This window comes from Homalodisca vitripennis, unplaced genomic scaffold, assembly GCF_021130785.1.
Source record: "Homalodisca vitripennis isolate AUS2020 unplaced genomic scaffold, UT_GWSS_2.1 ScUCBcl_9623;HRSCAF=18172, whole genome shotgun sequence".
Classification (NCBI taxonomy): domain Eukaryota; kingdom Metazoa; phylum Arthropoda; class Insecta; order Hemiptera; family Cicadellidae; genus Homalodisca; species Homalodisca vitripennis.
In genome coordinates, this window is record NW_025785750.1 from 4766 (window position 1) to 25268 (window position 20503).

Genomic DNA, 20503 nt, shown 5'->3' on the forward strand with positions numbered 1-20503 from the left:
AGATGATGGGAGGGGAACATTTTGAACACTTACTTTTGATCACAGGTACTTAAAAATTGGTGTTTTACTTGTAATACCTTAATAATTTACATTGTTCAATTTGTATTAAAATTCAAATAGCTATAACTACTGAATGAATCCACCTTTTGAAGTCCGGTTTGCGGCATTGTACTCTGCTAAGTAAGACCTTTAATTTGATACCAAAACTTGACCTATGCTCTATTTAAGAATTTTGTCTGACTCCTTGTGGACCGTTCCCCCAAAAGGGATTTATCTGGTCGGTAATTGGGCAGACGTGTGCGTTACTATCACCAGTAAGCACATGTGAACTTTGGTATTTCTTTCTATTGTGGTTCAAAAATTAAAAAAGAGGTTCCAGAACTTAATTGACACCCTGTATATGTTAAATTATATAGATACAAAATATGTTTGGTGAAGAGCAATTAAATTAAAAATGGGAAAATATGTTTCATAAACGAATTTGAAGCCATAAAGAAGCATTTAAAGTTCTAATCATAAAGCTCCTAATCTTCTCCTAATCTTTTATTATAAAAGGTTTAGAGTTTGGAAATAATTAATTTAAATTTGATGAAGTATTGAGAAAATACAATATAAAAATTTATCAGGCTGAAAAGGAACAAAAATCTAGTATTTGTACAAAGATACAACAGAACTCAAAATGAAATATGGAGGTTCTTTTTGAGCATTATGTAGCTATGGTGAGAAGGGTTGAATCAATGTGAATTTTGAGTTTAGCTCTAGTACACCTTCTTCTTATAGCAGAATCTGACTGATACATACTTTGATTCCTGGAATCTGGTTTATTTTTAATACTGATATTTTTCATTTGTATCAACATTTAATACAATTATTTCTTCAATATAAAATAACAGTAGTTTTACTTTTATTAAAAAATATTTCTTCAGAATCTTGAATAGTTAGAATAATATTTTAGAATCTTCTAATAGGTAGTTTCTCCTAATTCAGATATAATCGATTTAGTTTGGTTTTTGAAAAAAACCAAAACCACTTGGAAAGAAAGTGCGTAACATCTCAGATTCTTTATGTAAATTGTTGAAAATAACTTAAAAAAACTACATTTTCCAAGACTACAATGTAATTTATAACATTAAAAGATCTGAATTTGAAGATCTAACACTGAATTCGGCATTTCCTGAACACATTTTAGTCTATTCTTAAATTTGTATTTCAAACACTAATATCATTTTAAATTAATGAAAAATAAACTGTAACAAGAGATTGTAACTGAATTTTATTAAGTGTTGTTTTTATTTCAAAGTCTTTTTATTAATTAAATTTTACAGTTTTATCTGATTGTGTGGATAACAAATTTAATAACATATTTAAATTTTTCAAAATTATAGTATTTTTTTAAATTTTATAAGATTTATAACATTCTTTATTATCATTAAATAAACTGACTCTATCTTCTACATTATTCATTACAAAAAGTATCAGAATAAAATACACTCAGTCTGATAAAAAATTTGAGTTTTCTTCAAAACGAAACAGATTTTCTAAATTTAAAAACTAATCTAGAATTTTCAGATGTTAACTTGAACAATTTCACTTTTGCTAAGCTGCTGGTGAAAATGTTTATTTAAGTGGAGAACTTTTTATAGTAAAAAGATCAAATAAAACTACAAACATCACAATCACGACCACGGTTTGATCATATACATACAAACTGTTATGATAAGGCGAACCCAATATGTGAAATAAATTATTTACAGGAATGTATTCCAACACATCCAATGATTTGTTGCAGATGAGAACAGTAGTGGCGTCATTTTATTGATTTCAAAGTTAATTAGTAACGGGAAAAATGGTTCTAATCACATATGCCACAGCTAGATTAATAATGTTATTTAACTAAATGGCCAAACATTAATAATCTGTCATAGCTTTGTTTACTACAGGTGTGTGACATGACATTTTAATTCGCTGAGATATGATACCATTTGTTTGTTGATATTTAATTTAAAAGTTTAAGTCAGGATCCAACAGATCTGCCAGTCAGTTGCCTTCCTAGCAGACATGAGGTCACACATGCTCATTGTAAGTGTTTCTCTTCTGTACCAACTTTATATTGCACCATTAGAGATCGTAATGTTTGATATGAAGTTTTATTCTGTGTATTTCAGCATTTATTGAAAGTACCCCACAAAAACTGTGGGGTATTATCTATTATTATTTTAATTTAAATTAATGTCCTAGTTTTCTTTTATCAATAAACATTAATTTTGAACTGGTAGTAATGTATACATAATTAGTTCAATAATAAAGTGATTACAAACACAATTCTCATATTTATGCACAAAGATCATCGAGACATTATAACATCGGGCCACATATAGGATGACTTAATACAGGCATTAACTTAATCAGTGCCAGTTCTTTAGGGTGCTAAAGTTTGTTTAAAACCACTTGCCAGCAACAGTCATCCCCTATAGTTATTGACTTACAGCTATGTATGTCATGGAGAATTCTGTCCAAAGCTTCAAATCCTCCCTTATAAACCATAGTACTCGTTCCCAGACAATTGGAAGTGACAGTAATGTTTAAGTTAAGGGTAACTTAAAATGCTGAATGCACAGGTTTTCCCATTTCAGCATCGTGGCCACTATTCCAGTGATGCAACCACAATTGCTATTATCTTTTATTTTCCTTAGGCTTGGGAGGAATAAGTCAACTAAATATTAATACTATTTTTCTCAAAAAGTATTGTGAAAGGTTTTCAGGTTAAAGTATACACCTATATTTCCATTAAAAAAATAAACATCTAATTAGGAAAGAGAAATATAATTATAGAGGGAGTTTTTGTTTTTTATAAACCACTTTTTGTTTGTTGAGTAATCGAGGTTAATTAATTTTCAATTGTGTCACAAAATACAAAATCCATGTCTTTGTATATAAAAATCTGGTATCACAATGATCGTTTATGTTAATCTCCTAAATTTCAATGAAATTTTGTAGATAGCATTTTATGTATTTTTTGTTCTAACTTAAAATTTTTTTTTATTGATAAATGGGTTGAAAAACACTTTTAAAGCCTGCTAAATTGTAATCAACTGTGTAAACGTAATTTTATGACTGTACAACCATACGTTTAATTCATTTAACCACAATTTTTCGATTTGTTTTACATTTATAGTCTTGAAAGCATAGAGTTAGTTTGATAGTAACATCACATTTTTGCCAATCTTTTCTGCAAACGCTGTGTAGCATATAGTAAGAAAAATATCCAAATAAGCAACCATTTTGATTGGAAGATTTAAGGATAAATTGTCCTGTTGCCTCGAATCACAATGATACCGTCACATACCACAATATTATTAAAAAGGCTAAAGTTCCCTTGTTCGATTAGAATTCAAAATAACCATTAACAAATATCAAGGCCAGACAATGTCTGTTTGCTGCTTTGATTTAGAAAATCCATGTTTTTTCTAATGGCAAACAATTATGATGCATGCTCACGTAATAAAACCCATCTAATTTATTTATATTAGCAAAAGAGAGATTTACTAAAATTAATTTGCACCAGGTAGTGCTTTAATTGGAATTTTAATTAACAGTTATAATTTAGTATACAGTAATGTAATTGTTTGGAGTAAAAAACAACCTTTTCATACCTGGTTGATAAAATTTTAATTCATGCATAGTAAGTAATAAAAGGAATTTTTTATATAACTTACTTATTATTTGATTGTACTTGAATTTAATACAATATATAATAATGCATCATTTGTACATAATATTAGTTTTATAATAGCCAAGCCACAGAGAAGCGTGGCTAGGTTATGTAATTGTTTTATATTTTATTTAGATTTAAAGCAAAAACCAATAAATTAAGAGAGGAAGTTTTTTTTGTAACGATTGTTCATTTTGAAAATATGTCCCTTATATGCTATTTGTGGAAAATGTTTAGCTTCTTAAGTAATGCATAGCTTTAGAGGTATTGTGAGAAATGGTAGGTCAAATCCTTGGAAACATTAATTGGAGGTAATACGACACGCACATAAAATTACTTTGTCTAAAAATTAAAGAAATGGCAGTTTGGCATGCAATGGCCTCATCTACACCAAACTTTTTATGGGTTTTGTAGCAAGCAAAACAATTTTTCTTAAAAAACTCAAAATTTCCTTCCTGTGATGTGGCTCAGATTTATAGACATTTCTATATAGTATGACTTCATGTAGTAGAGAAACTTTACAATTTCCTTGAAAATTAAATAAATAACTTTTCATGTGTAATCTTTAATTAGAATATTAATCACAAAATCAACACTTTTTGGATGTTGGAATTTTACTACAAAATCATATACAAAATGAATTATCTACAATTACAGTAGTTTCCCATCCAGATCATGTCAAAAAAATCCACACCGAAATTTCAATAAAACCCACCCTTAATAGACAAATTATTGTCCAGTTCACCCAGACTAGTCCTTTAAGAGACCTCAATATTTGAAGAAATATGCTTGTAAGACTCAGAATTCCATAATTCATATGTTGAAAAAATTTTCAAAATTTATCTTTTGGCTGAAAAACTAAGTTGTGGTATTTGTAAAATTATGAATAGGATCAATTTTAAACAATAGCCGTCATTCAAAAAGTTACTCAATAGCTGGAAATTGGACGTGTACCGACCTCACACAGGGTTTCCAAGGACTACCTACATTGGGCAAACTTTAAATTCTCTGTGGGTCTAGAATGACCGGTCACAGTTTTGAATAAAGCAAAAAAGAAGAAAAATAGGCCAGTGGCCTTACACGCTATTCACCATAACAAAAGCTTTGAGGATTGCTGTGGAACTAAAAGCTATAAGCAAAATTAAACCTTGTGAAAATAACTCACGAAACGGTTTGAATCTAAGAAAACTATGAATTGTTACATCAGCTAATATTACAATCTAAACAACCATATGGACTTAAAATTCGCTAAGTCCTTCGTTTCCCCCACTTGATTCTTTAGATTACTTATCTAGTAAATTTACCAAAATGAAAACGAAATATTGTACAAATAATAATTGTAGTTTTATTTTAAAGAGCTCTTTATAATATATATATATATATATATATATATTTTTGTATTTGGCCGTATCTGTCACATATGCGTTTAAATAAGCAAAACTAACATATGATCGGAAGACCAAACACCTGTCAAACGACTTTTTATTTACGTTAAATTGTATAAATGGCAATAGCATTATTTAATTCCAATAAAACATTGAATCACAAAAAGTACTTGCTCCCGCCGGGAGTCGAACCCGGATCTCTCACTTGCCGGGTGAATGTGCTACCATTACACCACAGAGCGCTTACTTTTTCCGATTCAATTATTTTGTATTTGGCCGTATTCTGTCACATATGCGTTTAAATAAGCAAACTAACATATGATCGTTATAACATATAACCTTATATATATATATATAAGATTTCATTGCATGTTTTATCCTGGATCTCCAGGATAAAATACAATACTAGAACTCAAATTATATGAAAATGCCTATTGTTTATAGTGTTTCCATGAGTCCATGTGATTTCAAAGTAGGCATTCCATATCGCATTTGTCTCCGTGACCAGCATATATTATGTTCATATTACTTCTGTTACAGATATACATAACGGCAGCCGCTGCCCTCGTCCTCCTACCTTCCGGAGAGGCTGGAGTGGTATCCCAGACTATGGTAATCCAAAATCAGGCATTACTGAAAGTACCGCTGGCGTGTTGAAGAAAAAACCGGTGTTACTAACCCTAGCGAATACTATTCCTTGAGTTTAACGTGTACAAGATCTACTCCGGCTGCTTGAAGACATGCATGGGCAAGCTCGATGAAGAGGCTAAGCTGAAATGTCAAGCAGAAAAACAGGACAATTGTAAAAAAAATGAACTCGTACAGCCTGAAAGACTTTATAATGTACCATATTTCAATGATGACTTTGGGGAAAGCCCTGGCAGATGCCAGCAGCGTTACTAGGAGCCCTCTTTCGGAGTAGTAGAGTCTGCTGCAGGAAATGCGGTAAAAGCGACGGGAGCTGTAGCAGGAGCTACGGGAGCTGTAGCAGGAGCTACGGGAGCGATTCTTGGATCAACGATGAGTGCGACAGGATCGTTAGTGGGGAACGCTATGGGAGCTACAATTGGAGCGGGAGTAAAGAATCCACTAGCAGCTTTGGGGTCCACTGGTAACAGCATAATCCCCGAAGGTCAACCTTGGTATGCCAATGAATAAAAAAGAGTTAGAATTAAAAAAAAAAAACATTTACAAATTTATTCAAATCTGAAAATATTAAAATAGTGCTACGTAAATCTCAATAAATATTATCTTTATATCATATTGTAATCTGAATACAATAAAGCATAAAGGCAACCCTGCTCTGTGTTTATTCTATCCCCAAGTAAATAACTGTTAATACATCTGTAATACAGTGGTAGTACGAGTCACATCATTGCAAGGTTAGCGGTATGAGCAATCACTGCACCCCACTTCTCCCCTCACCTTGCGGCGTTGCCACATTGTCATATCAGCTAAAACACACACAGTATGAGACAACGCTTCATTGTTTCGCATCGTTCCGGAAGTTTACATCCGTTTTGTTCTTTGGAGTTTGATCATTCTTCATGTTTTATACTATTATATTTTTACTCACATTCTGTGTCGTGGTGTAAAGCACGTGTTAACTTAAACCGTGAAGGTAAAGGATTGCTGAAGAATTCAGGAGGAGTAAACAATGAGCAGTAACAATCACTCAATTGTTGTATTCAATCGATTATCCATCACTAGTGTTTATTCTTCCGTTTACAGCTGGCAACACCGCGCAACAACCCAGGTCTGCATTGTTCATGTACCTCTCCTCATCTATCCTCCACAGAAATGTAACACTTAGGTCCCACCTCTACCCCCACTTGCTTTAACTCCTCTAGGCCCTTCCTTACAAATTGAGTAATGTGGTTGAACGCTTGTACTTCCCAACTCAATCATGTTATCGATTTACTTATTATTTTATTTTCTTTATAATAATGTTATATAAAATTGTTGTTCATACACAGTATAAATATTTTTGTTACTAGTGTAGTTTCAGAGAAAACCTATAAATGTTGAAATATCTGTTAGTATTAATAAGAAAAAGTAACTTTAAACAATCTATATAATTTTACTCTTAGGGTGATGGTGTTATCTATAATATGTAGATAAAATTAATTAGCTTTAATTATTATATACAACGTAGTTTTCCACATAATGGCTCCCTAAAGAAGGATGGAAATACTGCTAGTACTGGTGGTATATCTTCGCTGATACAGCTAAACAAGTAGTTCTGCTTCAAGTTTAACTGAGGCTGACACGTATACAGAAATTCGAAGGTGTTCTATAATGAGCGTTTTTATTGTAATATTCTACATTATAAATAGGTACAGCATGAAACCACTTTCTACGAGAGACAGTGTATAATGATTCTAGGCTCTTCAAACTCCGCCACATTCGCTGAGTATTGTACAGGTAGTCTGCATGTGTTTAAGAGGCAGTTAAAATACTTGTTGCACGGTTGCATTACAGAGTTCAAGATCTTTTGAAAAATAATCTTAGTTTATGGATGATCTTTAAAAGGTTTTAATTGGTTTAACTTTAACTAGGCTTCTAAGTAAAATCTAAGTGTAAAGAGAGAGATATTTTTCTGGCAAAACAATTGTAAATTTTTAATTAATAAAGATATGAACAATATTATGTGGTTTTTTATAGCTGTTAAAAATAATGAGTTTTTCTATAGGATTTATATTAGTTACAACGGAAATCCTTTATTTTTTCCGAGAATTAAAGGAAAAAATGCAAAATTACTATTTTATATGACATGGTATTTGGTTTAGCTTTAAAAATTCAGAACAAAAAACATGATTGTTGGTATTCATAAACTCAATTAACAATGTGTTGGGACGGAGCATCGACGGTTTCTGCATCGTGCGCTCTCTTCTGCTGCCTGCTGTGATACAGTGGTGAAAGGTGCAATCTGCAAGATAATGTGAATACGATTAAACAAGAATGATTAAAAACACTAAATGTCTCAATTCGTATGGTTTTATTGGACACATTAATTCGAAATGTGACTATTATGGACTGCCGTCTAGTATATTGTGACCATTGGAGCTTTGCCGGCGCGCGCGGCGCGAGTGTTGAGTGTGCACGTGTGTGTTTTACGAGAGGGGGAAATGAGTAATAAACCGTAAGGATCGTGGACTCCTGAAACTGAAACCCTAAACCTCTGCTTCTGTGGCTTCTTTCTTCTCCCGCCGGACCACCGTAAGGCATTACTTCGCGGGAGGGGCCCTAGCCATAGCTCTCCCAAAAAAAATGGAACTAGATGGTATTTGCTTCCAGGTCCGCTTCGTTTTGCCGCAACTCCGTCATGACTTCAGCAAACATTAGCCGCTTCTTCCACGCGCTTTCCGTCGGCAGCATTAGCTACGTCAAGTTTTGCGGTGTCAGTTCGCGCCCTTAAGTATATTTCGAGTATACCCCAAGAAGCACTGTAATGTGGGCACACAAAGAATACATGCCCCGCGTTTTAATCGATTCCTTGAATTTGTACAGGTACGCCTGAAAACAACCGTTTGTTCTGAAATTACCTTCGGAAATACTTCGATGCGGAAGGCACAGTATCAGAAGGTACTTACCTCAAGGCATTGAACCTGGCGCGCGCGCGCGTTTGTGTGTGTGTGTGTGTGTGTGTGTGTGGTGTGTGTGGGTTTGTGTGTTTGGTATGGTCTGTTTAGGATGTGCAGGTGTAAAGTGGATAGATCTAAGTTTCTCTATTTATTTTTGACGATTCTATTTTATATTCTTTTTGGTATATCTGTTACTCGACCAAAACAGTAATATTTTTATGTAATTTATTTACGTTTATTTGTCCGACTTTCATCTTATACACCCACTATACTCCTTCCTAATTTCAAAGTTTTAATTTATTTATTAGCTAAATGTTATATATGCTCTGGGCTTGTATCTTTTATTCTATAGGTTTAATTTTTTTGTATTAATTAATGTTTTTTTTTAATAATGTTAATTTATTCCCTTCTTGTAATTTAAGATTATTGAGTGTAATTAGTTTAGTGCAGACTGATGAACTCTTTTCGCCACACACCGCCTGATGCCCTTGTTGGGATAATTTCCTAAAAAAAATGTTTCGATTTATTTTTGTTACTTTGTAAGTAAATGATGGGAATAAACACATTAAATCAGTTGTTGGTGGTACCGCAACTGTTGTTTCGTGCAATTTATGAAATGCTCATGTTTTCTGCTTATCAGGATCTGGTATATCCTTGATTTTCCGACTTGGGATGAGTTAAACAACTCTGAGTTTGGAGGATGTATATTTATATACTATTAGTGAACATTGATCATTACGATGTATCTCTTCTGTATGTCTAGTTGAGGATATGGATTCGTATGATGGGATTGGATGTGACAGACTGTGTAGAGCTGTTTTCACATTAGGTGTGTGTCAATGACATAGACTGAATGTTCTAAATATGGAAATGAATTTATTTTTCTCCACTATCATAGATTAACAGCATCATTGATGGGCAACTTCGATGCTTTAGAAACGAAAGTTTTTAACCTTCTAGCTCTGGGTGTTGTTGCTGATATTGTTCTCGAGGAGTTATATCGAGCGTTCCAGATAACTTCCTATTGTTAGAGTTTACGGCCTTCGTGGGTCAAACACCTAGGAAGTACCTGAAAGAGACTGTATGATACTACTTCATTCTCTATTGTTTCTCATTAAGTAAACAGATGTCACAAGATGTTCATATGTGGTCTTATATAAGGAAATGAATGTGCTACATACTGTGACACTAATAATATAGACTTGAGTTGTGTAACATTTCATAAAAATCGAAATTTCACTTTTCCCACTGAAGGTGATTTTGCAATCCAGATGTTGACACGAGAAAGATTATTCAAGGATTTGTTAATGCTGCAGTTAAATATATTCATGTGTATTCGGTAATTGCCAAAGCACTTGATGAACACATGGACACCTTTATTTTGCAGTAGTATTGCATGAGACCCTTTATTATTGCATTCTTTATCAAAATGTAAATGGCTTTAATCACAAAAACTGTCTGCAATTAAAAGGATGATACCCCTATGCCATATGATATAATAATAGTTTGTGGAACTAATATACATACGGCTATTAACGACAAGGAAGGTTTATATGACTTAGGTATCTCGAAGTTCAATATTACCGCAGGGATAGGATAGAAGAATCTATTTCAATGCGATTTGTGGCGACCAAAATTGTGACTTGTCCTGTGACCTAGATACATATTGAATGTTCATATGTTACTATAAGTTGCTTGAAGTTGTATTGCTGTGCGCGGTGTTTAAATTTTTCATAATTATCCTTGGATAATTTTCCAATATTAAATGATTTATAATCAAGACTATATTCAATTTCTTATTTCAGAAAATATTCAGGCTATTCTACATGTTTGTAAAAGTTCTCATGAACATAATTATGCTCTCTCGGATATATTGAGATACCATGACATTCATGTGCGGAAATATGATCATAACCGTGTTATAGTGTCGAGAATGTTTGAGAGTATTCCCAATAATGCCTTTCTTGAAGGCTACGTAATATGCGTTTGGTGGGGTTCACAGGATAGGTTCCAAAATAGAGATATCAATCGTGGACTGTTTTCTAACTTTGGTATTACAGTTTTCTTTTTTCAATTTGTTTTCCTGCCATGGTATTACTTCTAGAGGATTCGAATGCACGTCACAATAAAGGCTGTGATCTTCTACATAATAGTATTATAAAAATGGAGCTTAACACATTATTAGGAATGTTTATTTGGCCTTTATTCAAGTAGTTGGTTGAAAATGCATCAATGGCTTACAATTTAATTTTCATCATTACAACTATATGATTAGTGGCTCGTAGCTGTGTAATTGCTGCTTTTTTGCACCTGTTCCCAAGTACTCTTATATGGAAAAAACACTTAGTAATGTTTATATCTGGTTTTGTTAAGATGATTTTAATTTGGATACGTGGAATTAATAAATTTATAGGTCGAATGTAATTTTGAATAGAACTGTTATATACATCCATTTCTGTATAATACTTTAGTGACCATTTATTAGTTAGTATTTTTCTCTCAAATATTAATGTTAGCTTTTTCTGGTTCACCAGTATATTTTAATTAACTTAAATCATTGTTAAAACACTTCTTTCTTTGGTTTAATAAGTTTAGTCAAACGTTAGTAATTTTTAATAATGTAACCGTTCATTTTAATAAAAGTCAATTACTCATTGCTATAACAAATAGCATCATCTTTGTCTCCTTGTGGGGGGTTTAGTAATTGGTATCAATGTGCATTAGGATATGTAAATAATTTTTAGAAAGAATTACATGTAAAATTTGCAGTATTTAAAAGTTGTTTAATGAATGGTAGCATTTAAGATATAGTTTGTATTCCTTTATTCTAAATGTGATGTATCCTGATTAAATAATGTTATTCTCGATTAATAATAATATTTTTGGTTCAAATTATAATATTTCAATGATTTTTGTAATTAGTTTGTTTCCATCTAATACTAGATTTTAACATGACATCTCTCTTAAAATCATATGTTTTATGTGTGATGAAAATATAATAAAAATCACAACTCTACAGTCAATAAACAATAATAATGTTTTACATTAGATTTTTATTCATAAACAGATGATATATTTGAAACAGAATTATTAATTATAACCACTGTAATGATGGTAAGTTTATATTTTGAAGATTTAACTAAATTTCAAACTGTGTATTTACCAATGCTTTTGTTGTAGAGATTCAATTTAACGTTAGAGGATAGTGGAGACGGAGCCCGGATAATACTGGTATGCACGTATCCGTATACCCGTCCTCGTCATAGAAGCTTTTGGTTAATCTCGTTAAAGTGTATCTTAATTTCTTCACAGTTTCAAGACATTTTCCTTGGGACTCCTGGTTTACTTATAGAAATTTAAAACACATTTATGAGATTGTAACAACAATACACTTTTATATTTTAAAGTCAAATTATAAACAATAAACAATCACATGTTTGCACTCAGGTCAAATTATCCTAATTTATCATTCTTGGCATACAACTGTTAACCGATTAAATTTAAAGAAGTTTATAATAATTATACTCATTAAAATGTATTGTATTAAACATATTTTTGTATTTGGTATTGTTTGTCTATACTACACTTATTTGTTTATTTATAAATTTTTATACATCCATTATTTGTAGATTTAAATTGTATGCATTAATAATTCATAATTATATATATTTACTATATAATGATATAATAAAATTGTATTAAAGGCTAGGGAGGGTGATATTGAGATAAATATCACATATTAATTTATTACAGCGTGTAAATTACGCCCTGCATAATCCCCTGGATATATACTTACCTATTCAAACGGATTGAGATTATCGATGCACGTCCTTCACAATACTTTATGTAAAATACTATTTTATGTGGATTTTTCAAATGATACAAAAATCCCCCCCCCCCTTATTCAAAGGAGGTACGGGGTGGGTATAACTTTAAATTTTCAAATTGCAACCCCTTTCTTGTGACGTATTATTTTAATGGTCTATTTATTAGAAAACACAATGACATGAAGAAAAACATGGTCTTACGACGTTTTCTAGCAAAACGTTACTGATGGGCAAAATGGGCGGGAAAAAATAATCTGTAGGGTGATAATTGCCAATGTCCTTGCACATATCGACACAATGCATGGCGTGATATCCTTTAGTTAGGAGTTTGAGGTACACAGCTTATCCCTTTACGTAGTATCTAATATTTTCTGGTGTACAATAGTTTTGGTAGGGAGGTGTCCTTTTTCTAAAGCCCCGCCAAAACAATTTAAGCATTTAAATGGATTGGTAAATGTGTATATTCTTCTACATATAAGCAACGAGTTATTAGTATAAACAACTTAATTTCTTATTTTTTAACATACTGTAATTAAAAACTGTATTTTTACAATTAATGTTACTATAGTAATAATTCTTATAAAACAAATATTTGTCGATGTGGCTATCAAATCACGCATATTACATTAAACTTTGACCATAACGAAAGGTTTAATAAGGCTGAGGAATTGGTTTTGTTATTTATATAACGTATAATTATATTACTGTAATAAATGTTAAAAATTCGGAAACATAAACGTGTTTATTACTGGTTTGGCCTCAAACCTACCTACCGGCGGAAACTACAGGTAGAGCCGACTTGTACTATGAAACATTGAACAAGCTCAGTAAATGCGAGTGTCACAGCTTCTATATGTTGAGGAACACACTCCTTTGGCAAGACCTCGCGTGTATAAAAAGTAAATTATTTCTATTTGGCCCGTTGTAATTAAAATATTTGGAAATCGGTTGTTATGTGATTTGTTCCTAAAAACTTATATTAGTCCAAAATAGGCTTTTGAAGGCGAGAAATTTCCATAAAGAAAATTCTAGGCCTACTAGAAAACTTCTGCACAACCCAGCACGATGCGGTTCATCTAAAGAAAGCACTGCAAATCCGTACAGTATGAGTTTATTAATTTAATTTGACCTGCAAAAATTTTGGTAGTATAATCCTAGAGAACGTTGGATAAGGACACTTTACAATCATTCTACGTAAATTACTTAACTTATTCATACAAAGCCAAGATCACTTTAATTTTCATAGAAAACAATTTATTTTAAAATTACCAATTCTTGTGATAACATCAGGGCCCTATACATCAGCAGCTAAATTTATTTTTGTATTATAAAATTTGTGTTTTTTATTTTAACTTTCTTGTAATCTCCTCTGTATGCTGTCCTGTAGATACTATTTCAACGACAGTATTCAGTAAAGTACGCCACTCCTGTATTGTTGTCAGTTTCATTTCAGAATTATAAGATGACAAACAAGAAATTAATAAATTAAAAAATATTATGTATTGGTAAGTGGACTATTTATATATAAACAGATGAATACTCTTCTCTGAACTCTTACTTCCAAGGCGTTGGAGTAAGACTTGATATTCAAGCACCCCAAAAATCATGGTGATTTTTTGACAATGAGTAATTATTAATGATATCCCGATGTGTAATGTCTCAGAATTAGAATTAGTAAAAATATTGTAAGATTAATTTATGTCCGTCAGACAGAACTAAGTTAATATTTGAATCCAATCCACGTAGTATTCGATGAACCCAAAATTATGTTATGTTATGTGTAGCAAGTAACAATGTAGATTATTGTTAATAACTCCCCCTAGAAGAAATAATAACACAGGGATGTAATTTGGTAATATATGCAACCCACCGTGTATCTTCTGAATAATCATAATCATAAAAAAAAAAAATCCACCCCCCTAGAGTCCTAAAGATTTTATTACAATTGTGATTTAGCAGCCTAAAACATGAATTCAGCAAGCAAAAAAACAACATACTTTACAGGGGGAAGATATTTATAAAACTATTGTACCTAAATAAATAATTGGGATATTTCTTTCTCAGAATCTCAGTGACAATATAGAAACGCAAACACAATTTAGAAAGAAAATCTGTGTAATGTTTAAGAGGAAGAATGATTCAGGATTTAAGAAATGTTTTTATACAATGTTAAAAAAAGTAAAAGACGTTTTTTAAATAAAGATATATTATTATAAAAAAATTATCTAAAAAGCATGTGTAAAAATGAATGGGTGAGCAAAAATTTAAGGTGTTAAGGTGCTAAATAGAAGCTGCTGTGCTCGAAACTAAACTTCAAACCAATATAATCAATGTTAAAAGTAACTTTTATATACTAATATAATATATATTATGACTTACAAAGTATCTAAAATAATATATATATTAGTATATATATCTATACAAAGAAATTGTAATACGGTATAAAACTAAAATGTCCGTTTGATTGATACAGGGGGGCCTCTAAGAAATGAAAAAATAAGTAATAAAGTTACAAGCTGGGTTTTTAAACACACACACACACACACACACACACCACACACACACACACACACACACTCACACCCACACGACACACACAACACCACACACACATGTACAGCCACTCACACACACACAACACACACGACTACACACACACACACACACACACACACACGCCGCCACTACTGGAAAAAAAGTCACAGTACAATAAATTGTTTTCTGATATTCTAGCTTTGTACATTGTAATCGTAAATTAATAAGAAGGTTTTTGCAAGATGGATCAAACAATTTCTTACAACAATTCGATGAGACACATAGTCTTTGTCTCTGGTTCATAGTACCGTCGTATTAAGGATTGAAAAATAATAGCTAAGTTTTTAGTATGGAATAAAGTAGTATGATACTCGGTAAAGATTGGAATGAATTTATAACATGGTATTGGGAGCAGTTTCATTTTGTATTACAATTATCGGTATAATTTAAGATTTATAGCACAGAAATCCTTATTATTTTAAAAGTTTCGCACAACATATTGGAAAAATCTAAAATATCTCGATATCATCTATATAGGAGAGACTTAAGCGAAAATGTTAAGAGATTATCACTAAGCTTGAGTGGAGGGAATTAAAATGATTTTTTAACATCACACATCACTGTGGAATATAAAAGCTACTTGAAATAGTGTAATAGAGCTATACCCCACTTGTAAAATTGTATGGGTTGTATATATAGATTTATCAGTCTAACATCTCATCAGGCATCTCCTATCTAATCACTTCTAGCAAGCGAAAGGGAACACAGGGACCACCCAGTATTACATCCGTTATTTTTAATTCTGTGGATTTATTATATTAAAGATATTATGGTTATATCTTTCTGTACATCTATAGCATATGGATCTTTTTATAATGTATGTAACATATATCATGAAACCATTCTCCTAAATAACACAGTAAATTTTTAATTAAAAAACAAATGTTTAATTCATGCCCTTTTATATCATTAATTATGTCTCTCAGAGATGCTTATTGCATTTCTAAAACCTCTCTGCCACTATTTGAAGAAACATATTTCAATTTAAGAAACTATATTGAAACATACACAGATGAATTGTATATTGTACTACACAGGACATCACAGCATCACCTCCTCGCGCTCTTCATCCTCCTCTCCAAACACCGCCCTCGCACACTATCACAGATTGTACAAGGTTCTTTCTGTGCGCATGAATTCTCTAAAACCACAATTGGTACACCTCTCAAAGAAATCGTCGCGCTAAGACCCTTGCTACTAACCCCACCACACCCACCCTCCCATATCCCACTACACCATCCACATCACACCACTTACACACACGCAGCGCCCATGTCTGTTCTCTACAACCCCCAAATCAAACTACATTGGGACCCCCCTACAACCCACCCCCAAACGAACGCATAAAACACCACGACTACTCTACTATCTCACTATATCCCAACACACCACAAATCACTTCTTCACCATGCTCAATAAGAGGACACATCTTACGCTTCGCCACCAAACACGCAATTCTCTACCACATATACAACTCCTCAGACGCTCCCATAACTCTCAACTCACATCAACGACACACAAAGCACACACCGGCCCATGCCTGAGATCGACCAACGTCTAACAAAGAGCACAATACGCCTCACTCTCACAACTCTGCCAAGCGAGACCTACTACCTCACCTCCACACCGAACCGCGCGCATCAGACTACTACCCACTCATCAACACATATCCTCTACCACAACCTCATAACTCTCAGCCACATACCCAAAACAAACACTCCTCGCGCAATACCACCGCACACCATCTCTCACCTATTTCAAAAATGCTTGGTAACTATCGCAATCCAAACTCATAGCATATCTCTACTCTCCCCTCACGCACCTCTAAAGAGCACAACAACCCAAATACTACGTATACGAATGAACACACCCCATCAATAACGCCGAGCAACTTTCAAAATAACAGTGTTCCAATCACGAAACGCAACAACAGGAAATTTTAAAAGGGGGCAAATAAAAGATAAAAGATAAACATGTCAGATTACGAGTACACGTAGACTACACAGGGACAAAAGTACTGTATGCACGTATTAATTAAAGTAAATTCATGAAGCTTCTTTTTGCGGTACAAAATACGGATAGTTCTTACAATTCAATATAAACCCCCATATCTCCGTAGTATATGGAAATCTTAATTTTATTTCAGGTTAAGCAAGCACCTTGAATATGATGATATTTATAGAATTAAATGGTATGTTTTCTTATCTACCGTAACTTATATTGTGGAGCATACCTACAAAATTTTGAAAAATGGGAGGGATCAGGAGTATTAAACATTTTAAACGAGTTGAACTCTAGAAGAAAAAAACATTTTATGGAATACCATTGTATTTTAAAATAAAAGAATGGAAATATATTGTGAAATGTACATAGTTTATAAATGTAAATATTAATATTGGGGAGTCATATGTGTCAATTGTAATTTTTAAAATGTTTTTTTTAAATAATATTGAAGATTAAAAATACATTGAGAATTAAGATATTTGAAACAGGCCAGGTCGTTTTTGTGAACAATGTAAATGTATAAGGCGTTTAATTGCTACTTGATTACGAGAAGGGACAGTGTGGTCAGGAAGTAATCCTGTCTACACAGGAAAGGTTCCTGCCTGAAGGTTAATGGGGGTATCGGAACGATAAGGGGTCTGAACGATTCAATATCATAATGATAAGAACTTATCAATAATTAACCCGTTGAATGTTCTATTAGAAGACTCGGCCGGTGACTACAATAATTTGCCTTTGTTAATTTATATTCACATTTCAAATACAAGGAAAGCGTTAACATATTCTAACATACTTAACGCATTTTCGCCATCTATACACGAACCAAATAATATTGATTAACATCTGACGCTATTCTACAATGGAAGGCAGTCATAGCCTATGAGCGAATAAGTAAAACTGACTTTGAACACTATTCTGTTAACAGCTGAGTAAATAAATTAAAATAAACTTTTATTATAATTAATTTTTTTGTTTAACTGAAAAATCCCACTAAAAGTGTGAGCACGCCTTCTTGAGCTGATGATCCACAGTCCGTATTCTAGGGCACAAAGTGAACGCGACCACGATGCCCGCAACCAAACTGTATAAAGAATATGACATAAATTTAAATCTTTTGTACTTCTTCTTAGGATAGATAAACAGAACTTATATGTGGTAACTAAAGCATATGTAGTGGAAAGAAATGCGAATTGAAATTGAGCGTAATGTTTGAGAACATGCGTGATAAAAATAACCACCACGAGACCCCTTTTCTAATTAGAATTTAATAACAATAATGTTTCATCTTTTTTGAAATATTAAGAAAAATTTATTTTCTCAAAAATTTAACTACCAACTTTAGCTACTAATGGAGACTGAGGCTAGCGTTTTTGACTTGTAAAGCACTGTCCGTGGTCAGGACGGAGGAAAATACATTTAGTACATTGTTTTTTCAACTTGATATTATTATTATTACTCACGTGCCCAAAGTCCTTAATTGAGACTTTGAAAGATAAGAAACCGCTTTAATTTTATTTGGGTTTTTTACTTTGTAATTTCCCAAAACTTAATTTTCAATGGGTTAGACACTAGAGAGAGTTACAGTAATAATAACATTAATGTTTATATCTGAGGTAGTAACTCGTGGTTTTTACTATTCACAGATGGGTGTTGTAAACTATAAACTTAAAAACGTTTAGTATTCGTTTTAATCTCTTATGAAACATAAAAGGGCCGGAAACATAGAATAGGTTTTACATTAGAATTTGGTTTAACCTATTGTAAAACTTGGGAAAAGTGAATAGCGTTCAAGTAACAACTGAAAGCAATATTTGATAACACACACAGCGAGCTAAGTTTTTTCACTGACGCAATATCCTCCAGCAAGAAATGAACTTGATCGTAACAATTTTAAACGGCAGCCTAGTAACATTTATTCAGTACTCACAATAAATACTTACTTATATGATATGATAATCGAAGCCACTTCAAGAAGTACCGGGAAAATACTTTTACATGGGTTTAAATAGAAATAGTATTATATTGGTGAATATATATAACATAGATAAAAACTTACCTCCTGTCTATTGGAAGTTTAGCTTTTATATATGAAATTTTAATAGCGTATAAACAAGCCGCTTATGTTTAATTTAATTATATTTCTTTACCTATGCGAGCATATCAAATAACATAATTGGACTTTTTATTTTTTCAAGGTTGAGATAAAAAAATCACTCGTAAATCACCAGAAAATTGTAGCACATACGAGGAAATATCAATATAACTTTGTAGAAAAACATAATGTAAAATTTTATTTTTATATGTTGTCCTAGTATCAGGTACATGTTTACCTACGCAGGTTTGTCAAACGATAAAAGACCCCACAAAAATCCGAAACAAATGGAAAACTGTTAGAACAAATTGCTCTTATACCATTTCCTCGGTTAAGTATAAATTCACAACTCCGTTATTTATCACGTTAAGAGAAAGAAATTTAAAAAAATGTTTTAGAAAATACGTTTCCCTACTTTTTTTATGGTACACAGAATTTATTTACTGTTATCAAGATATATCGCTTCTACATCTCTAAACCCCCTTTTTGTTTTTTTTCGCTTACCAAGAACTGACAAAAGAAATACTAGGAATAAAAACGTAATTCTAAAAACTGGAATAATTACACAATTAGAAAAAATTACAGCTTCGGTTTCTTTAAATGGCCAAGAAAAAAATTGTTTTTCAAATATAGTTCGAATAATGTATTTACTAAAATAAACCATATCGTAAAGAGAGTTTTTTTGTCTTCACAAAATCTACCTGACTTATCTTTCGACTAAGCCAGCAAGAGGTATTCCAAACATATGCTTGATTTGTAATAACTTAATTTCGTATAACTAAAAATTACTTGAGTACTGTAAAAATAATATATGTATCTTGTAATTTCAATGTTTTTGTGATAAATTTTATTATTTTTGCATTGACGTAGTTACAAACAACCACTATAACGAGTTATGGCTCAAAAGTGTGGGACAGGCTGCAACACACTCTTCAATGAAAGACCAGCAGCCGAGTAAAGACCACATACTTATGTATCCATAAGTATAGCGTCATAACCTTCCTTTTCCCATCATAAAATTGTGAAGTTTTTTTGTTGTATTTTTTTTTTTTTTTATTTTTTGATTTATTTTTTTTATTTTTTTTTTTTTTTTTTTTTAAATAAAAAAAATTACCTTTTCATGAGGCGTAAAGAAATACGTGAACAATTTTTTTTTAATCCAAGTATTTTTAAAAACCAATCTCCCCTTTTTAGTACTGCCAAATCTACTGTAATTCTAACCCCAACGGATCACATTAATAGGCTATAAAATTATATAGCAGACCAATGAACATAAGTGCCCTCCTATTTGAACACTACACGAT

At 32.2% G+C, this 20503-nt stretch overlaps 1 long non-coding RNA gene across 1 annotated transcript; it reads left to right on the forward strand.

Annotated features, from left to right (window-relative positions):
- The first annotated feature begins 1991 nt into the window (after positions 1-1991).
- LOC124374694 lies at positions 1992-6393 on the forward strand. Its single transcript, XR_006923597.1, has 2 exons — positions 1992-2079; positions 5638-6393. It is a non-coding gene; the product is annotated as an uncharacterized LOC124374694 (long non-coding RNA).
- Positions 6394-20503: the final 14110 nt, after the last annotated feature.